This window comes from Vombatus ursinus, unplaced genomic scaffold (assembly GCF_900497805.2).
Source record: "Vombatus ursinus unplaced genomic scaffold, bare-nosed wombat genome assembly UNPS02014830.1, whole genome shotgun sequence".
Classification (NCBI taxonomy): Eukaryota; Metazoa; Chordata; class Mammalia; order Diprotodontia; family Vombatidae; genus Vombatus; species Vombatus ursinus.
In genome coordinates, this window is record NW_020954608.1 from 14,278,882 (window position 1) to 14,292,129 (window position 13,248).

Consider the following 13,248-nt stretch of genomic DNA (forward strand, 5'->3'; position numbering starts at 1 on the left):
AAAAAACTAGAAAAAGAATAAATTAAAAATCCTCAATTAAACACCAAATTAGAGATATTGAAAACCAAAGAAGAAATTAAGAAAATTGAAATTAAGAAAACTATTGAACTAATAAATAAAACTAAGAGCTGGTTTTATGAAAAAACCAATAAAATAGATAAACCTTTGGTTAATTTAATTAAAAAAAGAAAGAATAAAACCAAATTACCAGTATCAAAAATGAAAAGAGTGAATCCACCACCAGGGAAGAGGAAACTAAAACAATAATTAGGAACTATTTTGCCCAACTGTATGTCAATAAATTTGGCAATCTTAGTGAAATGGATAAGTATTTACAAAAATATAAATTGCCCAGATTAACAGAAGAGGAAGTAAAATACTTAAATAACACCATCTCAGAAAAAGAAATTGAACAAGCCATTGATGAACTCCCTAGGAAAAAATCTCCAGGGCCAGATGGATTTACAAGTGAATTCTATAAAACATTTAAAGAACAAGTAATTTCAGTACTATATAGACTATTTGGGAAAATAGGTGAAGAAGGAGTCTTACCAAATTCTTTTTTTGATACAAATATGGTGCTGATACCTAAACCAGGAAGAGTCAAAACAGAAAAAGAAAATTATAGACCAATTTCCCTAATGAATATAGATGCAAAAATTTTAAATAAAACATTAGCAAATAAATTACAGCAACTTATCACAAGAATAATGCACTATGACCAGATAGAATTTATACCTGGAATGCAGGGCTGGTTCAATATTAGGAAAACTATCAGCATAATTGATCATATCAACAATAAAACTAACGGAAACCACATGATCATCTCAATAGATGCAGAAAAAGCTTTTGACAAAATACAACACCCATTCCTATTAAAAACATTAGAGAGCATAGAAATAAATTGAGTCTTCATTAAAATTATAAATAGCATCTACCTAAAACCTTCAGCAAACATCATATGTAATGGGGACAAGCTAGAAGCATTTCCAATAAGATCGAGGGTGAAACAAGGATGTCCATTGTCACCACTGTTGTTCAATATCATACTGGAAATGTTAGCTTTAGGAATAAGAGAAGAAAAAGGAATTGAAGGTATTAGAATAAGCAAAGAAGAAACAAAGCTATCACTCTTTGCAGATGAGATGATGATATACTTAGAGAATCCCAGAGAATCAAGTAAAAAACTACTTGAAATAATAAACAACTTTAGGAAAGTTGCAGGCTATAAAATAAATCCACATAGATCATCGGCATTTCTATATATTACCAACAAAGCCCAGCAGCAAGAGATAGAAAGAGAAATTCCATTTAAAGTTACTGTAGACATTATAAAATATTTAGAAGTCTACCTACTGAAATAAACCAGGAACTATATGGATGCAATTACAAAACACTTTTCACACAAAGTCAGATCTAAATAATTGAAAAACATCAGTTGCTCATGGGTAGGCCGAGCTAATATAATAAAAATGACAATTCTACCTAAGCTAATTTACTTATTCAGTGCCATACCAATCAAACTACCAAAAAATTATTTTATAGAGTTAGAAAAAAATAATAACGAGATTCATTTGGAAGAACAAAAGGTCCAGAATATCAAGGGAACTAATGAAAAGAAATGCAGGGGAAGGTGGCCTAGCTATTCCAGATCTTAAATTGTATTATAAAGGCAGCAATCATCAAAACTGCTTGATACTGGCTAAGAAATAGAGTGGTGGATCAGTGGAATAGATTAAGAATGCAAGACACCGTAGGCAATGACTATAGTAATCTATTATTTGAAAAACCCAAAGACCCCAGCTTCTGGGATAAGAAATCACTCTTTGACAAAACTGCTGGGAAAACTAGAAAAGAGTATGGCAGAAAGTAGGCATAGATCAAAATCTCACACCATATACCAAAATAAAGTCAAAATGAGTTCATGATTTAGATATAAAGGCTGATACTATAAGCAAACTGGGAGAGCAAGGAATAGTTTACCTATCAGATTTATGGAGAACAGAAGAATTCATGACCAAACAGGAGATAGAGAACATTATGAAAAACAAAATGGATAACTTTGATTACATTAAATTGAAAAGTTTTTGCACAAACAAAGCTAATGCAACCAAGATTAGAAGGAAGGAAGAAAATTGGGAAAAAATTTTTACAACCAGTCTCTCTGATAAGGACCTCATTTCTACAATATATAGAGAATTAAGTCAAATTTATAAGAATACAAGTCATTCCTCAATTGATAAATGGTCAAAGGATATGAACAGACAGTTCTCAGATGAAAAAATTAAAACCATCTATAGTCATATGAAAAATGCTCTAAATCACTATTGATTAGAGAAATTCAAATCAAAACAACTGAGGTACCACATCACACCTATCAGAATGGCCAACATGACAAAACAGGAAAATGATAAATGTTAGAGAAAATGTGGGAAAATTGGAACACTAATGCATTGTTGGTGGAATTGCGAAAAGGTCCAACCATTTTGGAGAGCAATTGGGAACTATACCCAAAGAGCTATAAAAATGTGCATACCCTTTGACCCAGCAATAGCACTTCTAGAGTGATATCCCAGAAAGATCATACAAATGGGAAAAGGACCCACATGTACAAAAATATTTATAGCAGCTCTTTTTGTGTTGGCCAAGAATTGGAAATTGAGAGGATGCCCATCAACTGGGGAATGGCTGAAGAAGTTGTGGTATATGAATGTAATGGAATACTATTGTGCTATAAGAAATGATGAACAGGCTGACTTCAGAAAAACCTGGAAAGACTTGTCTGTATGGTCTGATGCTGAGTGAAAGGAGCAGAACCAAGAGAACATTGTACACAGTAACATCCAAGTTATGTGATGACTAACTTTGATAGACTTAGCTCTTCTCAGCAAAGGATCTAAGACATTTCTGAAGGCCTCATGATGGAAAATGCTATCCACATCCAAAGAGACAACTATGGAGTTTGAATGCAGATCGAAGCATACTATTTGCTATTTTTTTCTTCTGTTGCATTTTGTTTCCTCTTTCTGGTGGTTTCTTCTATTGGTTCTAATTCTTACCTACAACATCACTAATATGAAAATGTTTAATAGGAATATATATGTATAGCCTATATCAGATTGCGTGCCATCTTGGAGAGGGAGGGGGGAGAGAGGGGGAGAAAAATTTAAAACTCAAAAGCTTATGGATGTGATGGTTGATAATTCAAAATAAATTAATTAAAACTTTAAATTTTTTTTTTTAAGTGCCTACCTTGGCTGGGGCAGAGTGAATTTATTCACTCTTCACTTCATCTCCATCACCTAAGAAGCCAAGCAATTCAGGAATATCTTCTTTCCCCTACCCCTTTCTCCTTCCTCCCTCTGTTCAAGCAGAGCTGAAACATATTTTACTGTTCTATTCCCCATGACTGATAGTAGTTTGTAAACTTGTTTATCTTTTATAAATGAATGTGTTCCTTTTTTCTGTGGCCATGTCATTACTTGAAATCAGAATGTGTAGAAGGGATAGGAGGCAACCCTAGGAGTTTGTTGTTTTCTGTTGTTTTTTTGTTTTTTTATTAACCGATTATATATGCCAAACCTCTGCAGTTCTGGTGCGGAGGGCTAAAAGACCTCCCATGGGGTTATAGAGTTATAGTTTAGTTTTATGAATGGCCCTATAATTCTCCTAAGCAAAACCCTAAATCTTGAACTCAGAGTTCACTTAGATTTCTTTTGGATTACTTAATAGACTGAAGCCATGATGGCACTGAGGTCATGAGCTTCAGTCCTTGGGCCTAGTCTGGAAAGTTAATTATCACTAGACTCTTCCCCAGTCCCTCTTCCCCTACACACTTTGTGTACTACAGCTAACACCTAACACTACACTTGATTACTTATCTTATGAGGAGTCAAACATGAATCAGGCGTTTCAAGCCCAAGTAGCTGGGAGCAATGGTTGTGCTATAACCAGAAATAGGGAAGTCAGGAAGAGAGGCAGGTTTGGAGAAAAAAGAGATATGGTTAGTTTTTGACATGTTGAGTTTTTAAAATGCTGACAAGACATCCAAGTAGAGACATATAAGATAAACAATTGGAAATATGAGGGTGGACCTTCAAGGGTTTGCTATCGTTATTTTTTTGTTTTTACCTTATGGACAGACCTGGAGTATTTGGGTGCTGCAGTTCACTACAGAGCATGAATACAGATATCCAGAGTTGACTACATATACTACCAGCCCTCTTGGAAGCAACTGAGCCCCAAATCATTGAATTTTTTTTAACAAAAGCTGTATCACAAAGAATTAGATTCAGTGACTGGTATGACAAAAGGAAAAATGACTTCTTGCTTTATTCACATTCCCATTGTCCCTAAGATCATGATGTCAATGTACCTTCAAGTGGTTGGCACTGTCTCCATGTAAAAGAAATATTTTAAGATATGACAAAAAAAACAACGTAGCCTCTATGGGGGCCCATCGGGCTTTGCACCCTATAGTGGGCTCCCAGTAACATTTGTCTATAATAGTCTTGGGAAAATAGTTCCATGACGACATTAAGAGTTCAGAAATAAAAACAGCTTCAAGAGAAGGATCACCTATGTTTATGTGAGAAAAGAGGAAGGAAGTGGGCAATGTCTTACCAAACAGTGTGGTTTTTACTGAATAATCTGAATAATTGCTTAACTGACCACTGTGAAGCTTCCTATTTTTTTTTCAGGGGTGACATGTGTGTATAGATGTTGATAGAAATATAGCTATCTATATATACACATACATATTTCACTAGAAAGAGGGTTTTATTAATATTATTTTTTAACAGATTAAAAAACAAATGCAACAATGCATCAAACCTCCTTCCAATGCTCTTTAAACAGAATTAGGTACCACTGTTTGATATCACTTTTAGGTACAATTAGAATCAACTGGCATCCCTTCTTGAGTTCAGGCAATATAGAGCACACTGAACTAAACTCTTCCATCATATCAGGCACAAGCACATAATCACAACTAGTAAATACAACACAAATTAAGAATGAAAATGTCAGACAAAAAATTTATGCCACCCTGTCTACAGATAATGAAAGTACAATCCAGTTTCCAGCAGTCCATGTGATGTATACATAATTTCAGTGTTACCGGTCTATACAGCAAATAACTATTTCCAATTCTATTTTATACATGTTTAGATAAATTCCATAGGCCTATGCACAATATTCACAGTGTCTGCAATGATAATGAAAATTAGAATCCAGGCAAATGGCAATTAAGACAGGATAATGTAGCAATTAAAAAGGTTTGAGAGACATAATTTCTGGGTAATTTACTCATTTTATTAATAAGGTCAGCACGTTATTAATAAAAGGATGGTCATTTGGTCATATCTCTTAAACCAAAAGACAATCATGGTGGCGGGCTCACAGAATATATACCCTTCAAAGAGGTCTTCCATGAGGGCTAAGTGAAATCATGTCACCTTTGAACAGAGAGACTATCTCTATACCCAGACCACCCCTATCCTTGAGCCATCTATTCAAAAAATTTATGCCCCACCCTAGCCTGAGCAGAACACAATAGCTACCCTACCAGGGCAGGGTCTTAGTCTAGTCTCATTATCAGCAATGCCCTTCAAGAAACAGAACTTTTAAAATCAGTACTTTAGAAAAAGGGAGGGGAAACTCTAGATCTCTCCACATCATTAGTTATTAATAATCATTTCTCTCAATAATGTGTGGCACACTTTCACTACAGAAGCTAGTGTCTAGGAATGCTAAATTAATGACATTTAATTTTGTGAATGAAAATATTTGTGGTTTAATCAACAAAATGCATATGAAATTTTTGCTGTGATCACACAGATCACAATTATCAAAATGTGATAATAATTTGCTCTTTAACCAAGGGAAAAAGAAATATCTTTATGACACACAAACACATATCCACAAACACACACACACGCATAATCTCTCTCTCTCTCTCTCTGGTTCTCTGTCGCTGTCTCTCTGTCTCTTTCTCTCTCTGTCTCTCTGTCTCTCTCCCTCTCTCCCTCTCTCTCTCTCTCTCTCTCTCTCTCTCTCTCTCTCTCTCTCCTTCTCCCTCTCTCTCTCTCTCTCTCTCCTTCTCCCTCTCTCTCTCTCGGCAGGTAGGTGTCTTAATGGATAAAATGCCAGTCCTGGAGTCAGGAAGACTCATCTTACTTAGTTCATTCAACTAGCTCTCTAGGCAAGTCACTTAACCCTGTTTGCCTCAGTTTCCTCATCTGTAAAATGAACAAGAGAAGGAAATGACAAACTACTCCAGTATCTTTGCCAAGAAAACCCCAAATGGGGTCACGTGGATTTGGACACAGTTTAAAGGACTGAACAACAACAAAGCATCCATATACAATAGACAGGGAAAGATTGAATAGTTGGGGTGCAAAGGGGAGGAGTGCTTATTGAGACATTGTGAAAGAGGGAGAGAGGAGGAGGAGGAGGAAGAAGAGGAGAACTTCAAGAAATCTTGTGATGAAGAGAGGAAGGAGCTCATCCAAAGGCCTGGCGAAGTGCTGTACTGAGAAAGAGCTTAGGGGAAAGTGCGAGAGGCTCAGGAAAGTTTGCAGGAGCTTCTGTGGGGAGTGAGACAGGGAGCTGATGTGCTAAGAATAAGAGGACTGCCTTGCTGCAGTGAAGGTTTACTTGAAGTTGAACATGAAGGTGTTTTAATAGGAATGATGTAAAAAGAAAAGTCAGTCTGTGTCTTGCTGACACTTGAATCCAGGTCTTCCTCACTCCAGTATCACTCTAACTAATGTGCTGCATTGCCTCTCCTTTATCTCTTACATGTTTTATTTATTTATTTTTTATTTTGGTGAGGTAATTGGGGTTAAGTGACTTGCCCAGAGTTACACAATTAGTAAATGTCATGTGTCTGAGGCCGGATTTGAACTCAGGTCCTCCAGACTCCAGGGCCAGTGCTGTATCCACTGCACCACCTAGCTGCCCCCCCTTCATTTCTTTTCATCTAGTCTCTGCATTTTTGTGCCTAACATATTCTCTCTCTCTTTTTTTTTTTTTGGTCTTTTATTTTTAATTATTGCCAAGTTTTCTTCTGGTTTTATATTAGTATTCTATTAACTCAAAGTATTTCTTAATTATGTTAGGGGTTATTTTATGTTTTACTCACTTCTTCAGTTTTTTCACTAGGGATGACTGCTGAAGGTCTCCCCCTCTCATCCTCTTGCTGTTAATTTCTCTCGCGTCTGGAGTTACTGCCATATAACTCCCTTAGCACAGGCTTTGGGGTGGGAATGGAAGGTTGCTCGAAGTCATGCAGGACTCTTACTCCTTAACCTGGAGTAAGGTGCCTAATAAGTCTTTCTATTAGTAACTTCTGAGGTCTTTTCCTTATGTGCAATCCCAGATAGGATGTGCCAGGTCAGGCCACTGGGGCCACTGAGGGGCATAGCTCCAAGTGGGAAGTATGCCTTGGTGGGTTCTGAGCTGGGCCACCAAAGGACACAATTCTAATGAGACAGTTACTGAATCAGATGATCTACTGCGGTGGGGGGAGGGAAGGAAGAGGGAAGTGTTTCTGGTGGAGGCTGCTGCTCAGTCAGGGGACAGTAGCCACGTACCTTTCTTTGGGCACTACATCAGAGTAGGGGCTAATGGTGGGTGGTCCAGTTGGTAGAATGGCATTTTGTAGTATGGGGGGGGTGGGGGGAAAGAGAGGAAGGAAAGGAGAGGGAGAGGGAGAGAGAGAGAGAGAGAGAGAGAGAGAGAGAGAGAGAGAGAATGTAGAGCTTGTATTATTTTGTGTATTATATCCCTACTACCTTACACTGTGCCTAATACATAATTGGTGCTAAATACATATTTGTTAATTCATTGTCTCATGGTAGGTTATGTTCTTTCATCTCGTTAGTTGATCTCTTCTTTTTATATGATATAGTTTCTTATTGTTCTTGAGTTGATTTTAAAGGTAGATTTTAAGGTACATTTTAAAGGTACATCAGTACAAGGTTCTAGTTAAACCAAGCTGGCCACCTTTAAAATCTTTAACAGAAGTCTGATCCCAGTTTTGAACATGTTAAGTTTCATGTTTCATGTGTTAGCCAGATATACAAGTAAAAATATACAGCAAACAAAAATATGATAGTGGGGTGCCTTGGGAAGAGGTTTTATAGAGATAAGATTTTTTTTATATCTGTATAGAGGTAAAAACTGAACCATGGAGAGCTTCTAGTCAAGATGGCTACCAGAATAGAGGAAAACAGATCAGTTCCCCACACCTTCTCCAGCAAAAACCTGAAAAACACACCAGTTTGAATCAAGAAATCCAAAGAGAAACTTCAGTAAATAATTGAAAAAAACTACCAGAAACCAGAAGCCCCTGGGCATTATAATGGAAAGAGGGACACCAACAAAGCTAGTGCTAGCACAGGCAAATAAGCTGCCGGCCTCCCAGTGTGACCAGAGATGGACAGGAGACACATGTAGCCTGCAAAGCTTTACATCTAAAGGCAAGAAGACCAGAAGACTCCCCCAAGAAAGCCGTAGGGTGGTTGGAACCCCACACCTGGGACCTTCGAAGTCACCAGGAAGAGCAGTAACCAGTTAGGACCCAGCAGCCCTCAGACTAGAATATCCAGGGCTCCAAGGTACCCTAGCATTCATTCTTGAGATCTCATAGATGACTCTGAAGATCCAGTGCTATGAACCTCAAAGATCCAGCAGGGACAAACCCCAGAGCATTGGAGATAAGATGAGCCGGGTCAAGACCAAGGATAGCTAACTACACAACTCAAAAGCACAAAGCACAAATTCTGGAACTAAGGTTGGAGAAATGAATAAAACAAATAAGACAATGACCATGATAAAGAGTTATTATAGATCCAGAGATGCCCCAAAATCCAGCCTAGAAGGAGTATGTAAGACCATAACAATTACAAGCAGAGATTCAAAGGAAAAAATTGTATATTCCACAAGGACTACATGAATACCTAGAAGAAATGTAGTGATAAAAAAAGAATTAAAAATGTTAAGGAAAGAATTGGAAGAAAAAAGAAAGAGGGAGGGAGGGATGAAGGAAGGGAGGAGGGAAAGAAGAAAGGAAGGAAGGAAAGGCAAAAGAGAGGGAGGGAGGGAGGAAAGAAGGAAGATAAAGCATTAACCTTATTATGTTCCAGGCCCTGTGCTAAGTGCTGAGGAAACAAATACAAGCAAACAAGATAGTCCCTATGCTCAAGGATCTTACATTTTAATGAGAGCAGACTATCCATTTAGGGGTAGTGTAAGGTGGGAGGGATAACAATGTGGCAAAAGGTGAGTAGTGGAGTCTGGAGAGATTCCAGATGAGAGTGAATTACTGGAGAAGAAATAGCTTAGAATAAAAAATAATAAAACTTAACTGATAACAGACTCCCCCAAAATGAAAATAAACCAAACAAGAATGAATTATTCCACAAGATGACAAGAAGTATTAGAACAAAATCAAAAGATTGAAGCAATAAAAGAAATTATAATTGTAATATTTGATAGCAAAACAGCAGACCTAGAAAACAGGTCAAGGACAGATAATTTAAGAATCAGTGGATTCCCTGTAAAGCATGATTTTAAAAAAAAATAAAGTTTGGATACTAGATTTTAAGAAATCATAGATGAAAACTGCCTAGATCTATTAGAAACATAAGATAAAATAAAAATTGAAAAAATCCAATGACTATCTCCTGAAAGAACCCCTGAAAGAATAAATCTCAGGAATGGTGTACCCAGAGTCTAGAGCTTCCAGAAAAAATTCTGTAAGTCTCCAGAAAGGAATTCAAATACCAAGGAACCAGTTAGGATCACACACAATACCTTTTAGTTTCTATAAACAAAAAGAGAGCTTGCAATATAATATTATAAGGCAAAAGATAGTGACTTACAACCAAGAATAAGTTACCTTGCAAAGTTGAGTATAATCCTACAAGGAATACAAACACACACACACACACACACACACACACACACGCACACACACACACACACACACACATTAATGGAATGGAGGACTTTAAAGCATTTCTGATGGAAGACCAAAACTGAGTGTGAGCTTTTAAATGCAAACAAACACAAAACTCGTGAGAAATCTATAAAGATAAATTACTTGACTAGTTGAAGTGGGCTGAGTGATGCTGTAGTGCTACCATTCTAACAACTGGAGAAGAAACAAATGTCCCTTCAGGGCTTAGTTGTCTTCAAAGGGTATTAAGGCAATTGAATTTTAAAAAACAAGCCCATACTACAGAGGACTTGTGGATAGATTGGTAAAAGGAATACACACTAGTGTAAAAAGGAAGAAGCTGTATGTATTTCTCAGAATTGGGAACTTGAAAAGAGGAATATACAAACATTAAGGAAGGGATAGGGGAATAGGTATATGAACCTCACTCTTGTCTGAAACAGACTAAAGAAGGTTGTTTTAGAGCATTTTTTCATATGACTACAGATGGCTTTAATTTCTTCATCTGAGAACTGCCTGTTCATATCCTTTGACCATTTATCAATTGGAGAATGACTTTTATTCTTATTAATTTGACTTAAGTAAAAGAATTGGAATCAAGGAATGGCTGAACAAATTGTGGTATATGAATGTAAAGAAATATTATTACTAATAAGAAATAATTAAAGAGATTTAAAAGGATCCCTAGGACTATGAACTGATACAGAATGAATTGAGCAAAACCTGAAGAACAATTTATAGGACAACATAATAAAGAAAAACAACTCTGAGAACCCAAAGAAATGACCAGTCAAGTCTCTAGAAGATATGTGATGAAGTATGTGACTCACCTCCTGACAGAGGTGATGGACTCAAGATGTAGAAAGAACCATACATTTTTTGGGTATGGCATTTGTGTAGATCTGTTTTGCTTGACTATGCTTATTTATAACAAAGGATTCCCTATGACTATGGAGGGGGAAAAGACATTAGCCATAGTATTGCACCCAAAAAGTGGGCCATTGAAACATTTTTTAGAATGCACAGAACAGAAGGAAGTTCAAAAGGAAGCATGGATATGCCAGACAGTTTTGAAAGGAACATGTGGAATTTATTATGTACTTTTGAAAAGTGGTATAAAAGGAAACCTCAACATTTTATATAAAATCCTTGTTTTGTGTTCATCTTCGTAACTAGAAAAGTTTGTCTTTTTTTTGCTGTTTAAATTCAGAATTTTATAAAGGTAATTGAACCATGGAAGTGGATAAGATCACTGACAATATATAGAGAAGGCCAGAACTTTGGAGAGCACCTACATTTAAGTGTAGCCCATTTAATCCCTGAGGATCCTTACCCCAATTCCAACTCTCACGGACAAGTTGGGTTCCCAGAGTTAGGCTGACTATATCTCCCCATCAGGATTCTAGGGGTGTCTGAGGAGTCAGGGGTAATTCTCTAATAACCTTTATCAGCTCTAGCCCTAGTTCCATTGTGGTTCTTCCCCCCCCCACAGTGGTAGCCTCCAGTGTACACCAATTAGCTTTTAAAAGGGATGTTTATTAAGATAATAGGGCAAAAACAGAGCTACAAATATTCCTTTCAAAAGTCTGACATACTCTCCCATGAACACATACAATATCCACCAAAAATGCTCTCCTGCTTTAAAGCACATGTTACAAGGGGCTAACTCATAGCACTTTGTTACTGGAAGTCTTTTTTTTCCACCTGTGGGAAGAAGTTCCCCTTAGGTAAAATAACTGTGTCCATCTGTCCTCAGCTTAGTGGAAGATGTGCCAGGACACTGATGGGAAGATGAGAAACCCAATATCCTGTAGACTGTTCAGAGTTCCCCAACTCGTCATCTAGCCAAAAGTAGGGGAAAAGAGATCTGACAAAGTCTGGAGCCAAGGCTTCTCCTCAAAAACCCCTTCCCCACTGTGGTTCCTCTTCAAGAGTGTCCTAGAAGACCACACTGGCTCCAATTTCTGGAATTTATCACTTCTTAGCTCAACAATTTGTAGATGATCCTTGATGTGCAACCAAATGTCTTGGTCTATCTGAGCATAATACTTATGTGACATCATTTTAGTCATTCTAATTTGAAAGCGCTTTTATCACCTAGTCTAAGGCCTATGGTTTCAACCCCTTCCTTACTTAAAGGATAGGAGGAGGATGAGAAGCCAGCAGAGGAAACAGAAAAAGGATAGCTGGACACATAGGAGGGAAGCTCTGAGGATGCATTGTCATCAAAGTCAGTGGAGGTCAGAGCATAGTTGTTCATTAGTGCCAAATGCTGCCAAGAGGTCAAGGGAAACAACGATGGGGCGGGGGAAGAGCCATTTATTTAGTGACCTTGGTGAGAAGTCACATGATATTTGTCTTGGATTACGTTATTTGCTTGAATGTGACTCCATAGCTAGAGGCCCTCCTGGCCAATCTTCTAGTCCTGGCCAGCAGAGTTTGTTAATAGCTCCTCCCTAATGTCACAGTTTATTGTCCCAAACACCCTTAAGCATAAAGTAATTCAAAGTAACATTAAGTGTGATAGAAAGGGTAGAATGCCTATAAATACCACGTACTCAAGGAGTCAAGAAAATATTTTTCCTTAAATTTTTGTGTAGAGAGGAAATGAGACAAATAGATTTGCCACAAAGCAGTTTTCTAAAATTACATTAACTGGCTAAGCTTTCCTTCTCTTACTTGGATATTTAAACAAAGTAGAACCCAGTCTGTATTCCAATCCTGGTTTACAGAGAAATATTCATTCAGTCAACAAGCATTTTATTAAGTTCCTACTTAGTGCCAGGGACTATGCTAAGCACAAGGGCACCAGGTGGCACAGTGACTAGAGTACACAGTGGCTAGAGTGTTAGGCCTGAAGTCAGGAAGACTCATCTTTTGTGGGATGTGTTACTCTAGGCAAGTCACTTAACCCTGTTTGTCTCAGTTTCCTCATCTGTAATATAAGCTGGAGAAGGAAATAGCAAATCACTGCAGTGTCTTTGCCAAGAAAACTCCAAATGGGGTTACAAAGAGTCGAACAAGACTGAAACAACTAAACAACAAAAACGTGCTGGGCATCAAGGATATAAAAACAAAAGAAAACAAAACACTACAAACAAGTCCCTGCCCTCAAGGAACTTCACTAAGTTTTTGTTTCATTTTTTTTCTCTTTTTAAACCATTTTTTTCTCATCAATTTCATTTATAAATGAAAGGAGTTGGGAGGAAGCTGTGATTTCACTGGCAGAGGGAACTCCCAGTAAAGAAACGACTAATGTAGGTTGGCACCAGTTCTGCAACATA

At 37.4% G+C, this 13,248-nt stretch overlaps 1 protein-coding gene across 2 annotated transcripts in view; it reads left to right on the top strand.

The window, feature by feature from the left end:
* CCDC146 (coiled-coil domain containing 146) overlaps positions 1 to 13,248 on the top strand; it is a 191,458-nt gene that overhangs the window by 11,007 nt on the left and 167,203 nt on the right. The window lies entirely within an intron of this gene.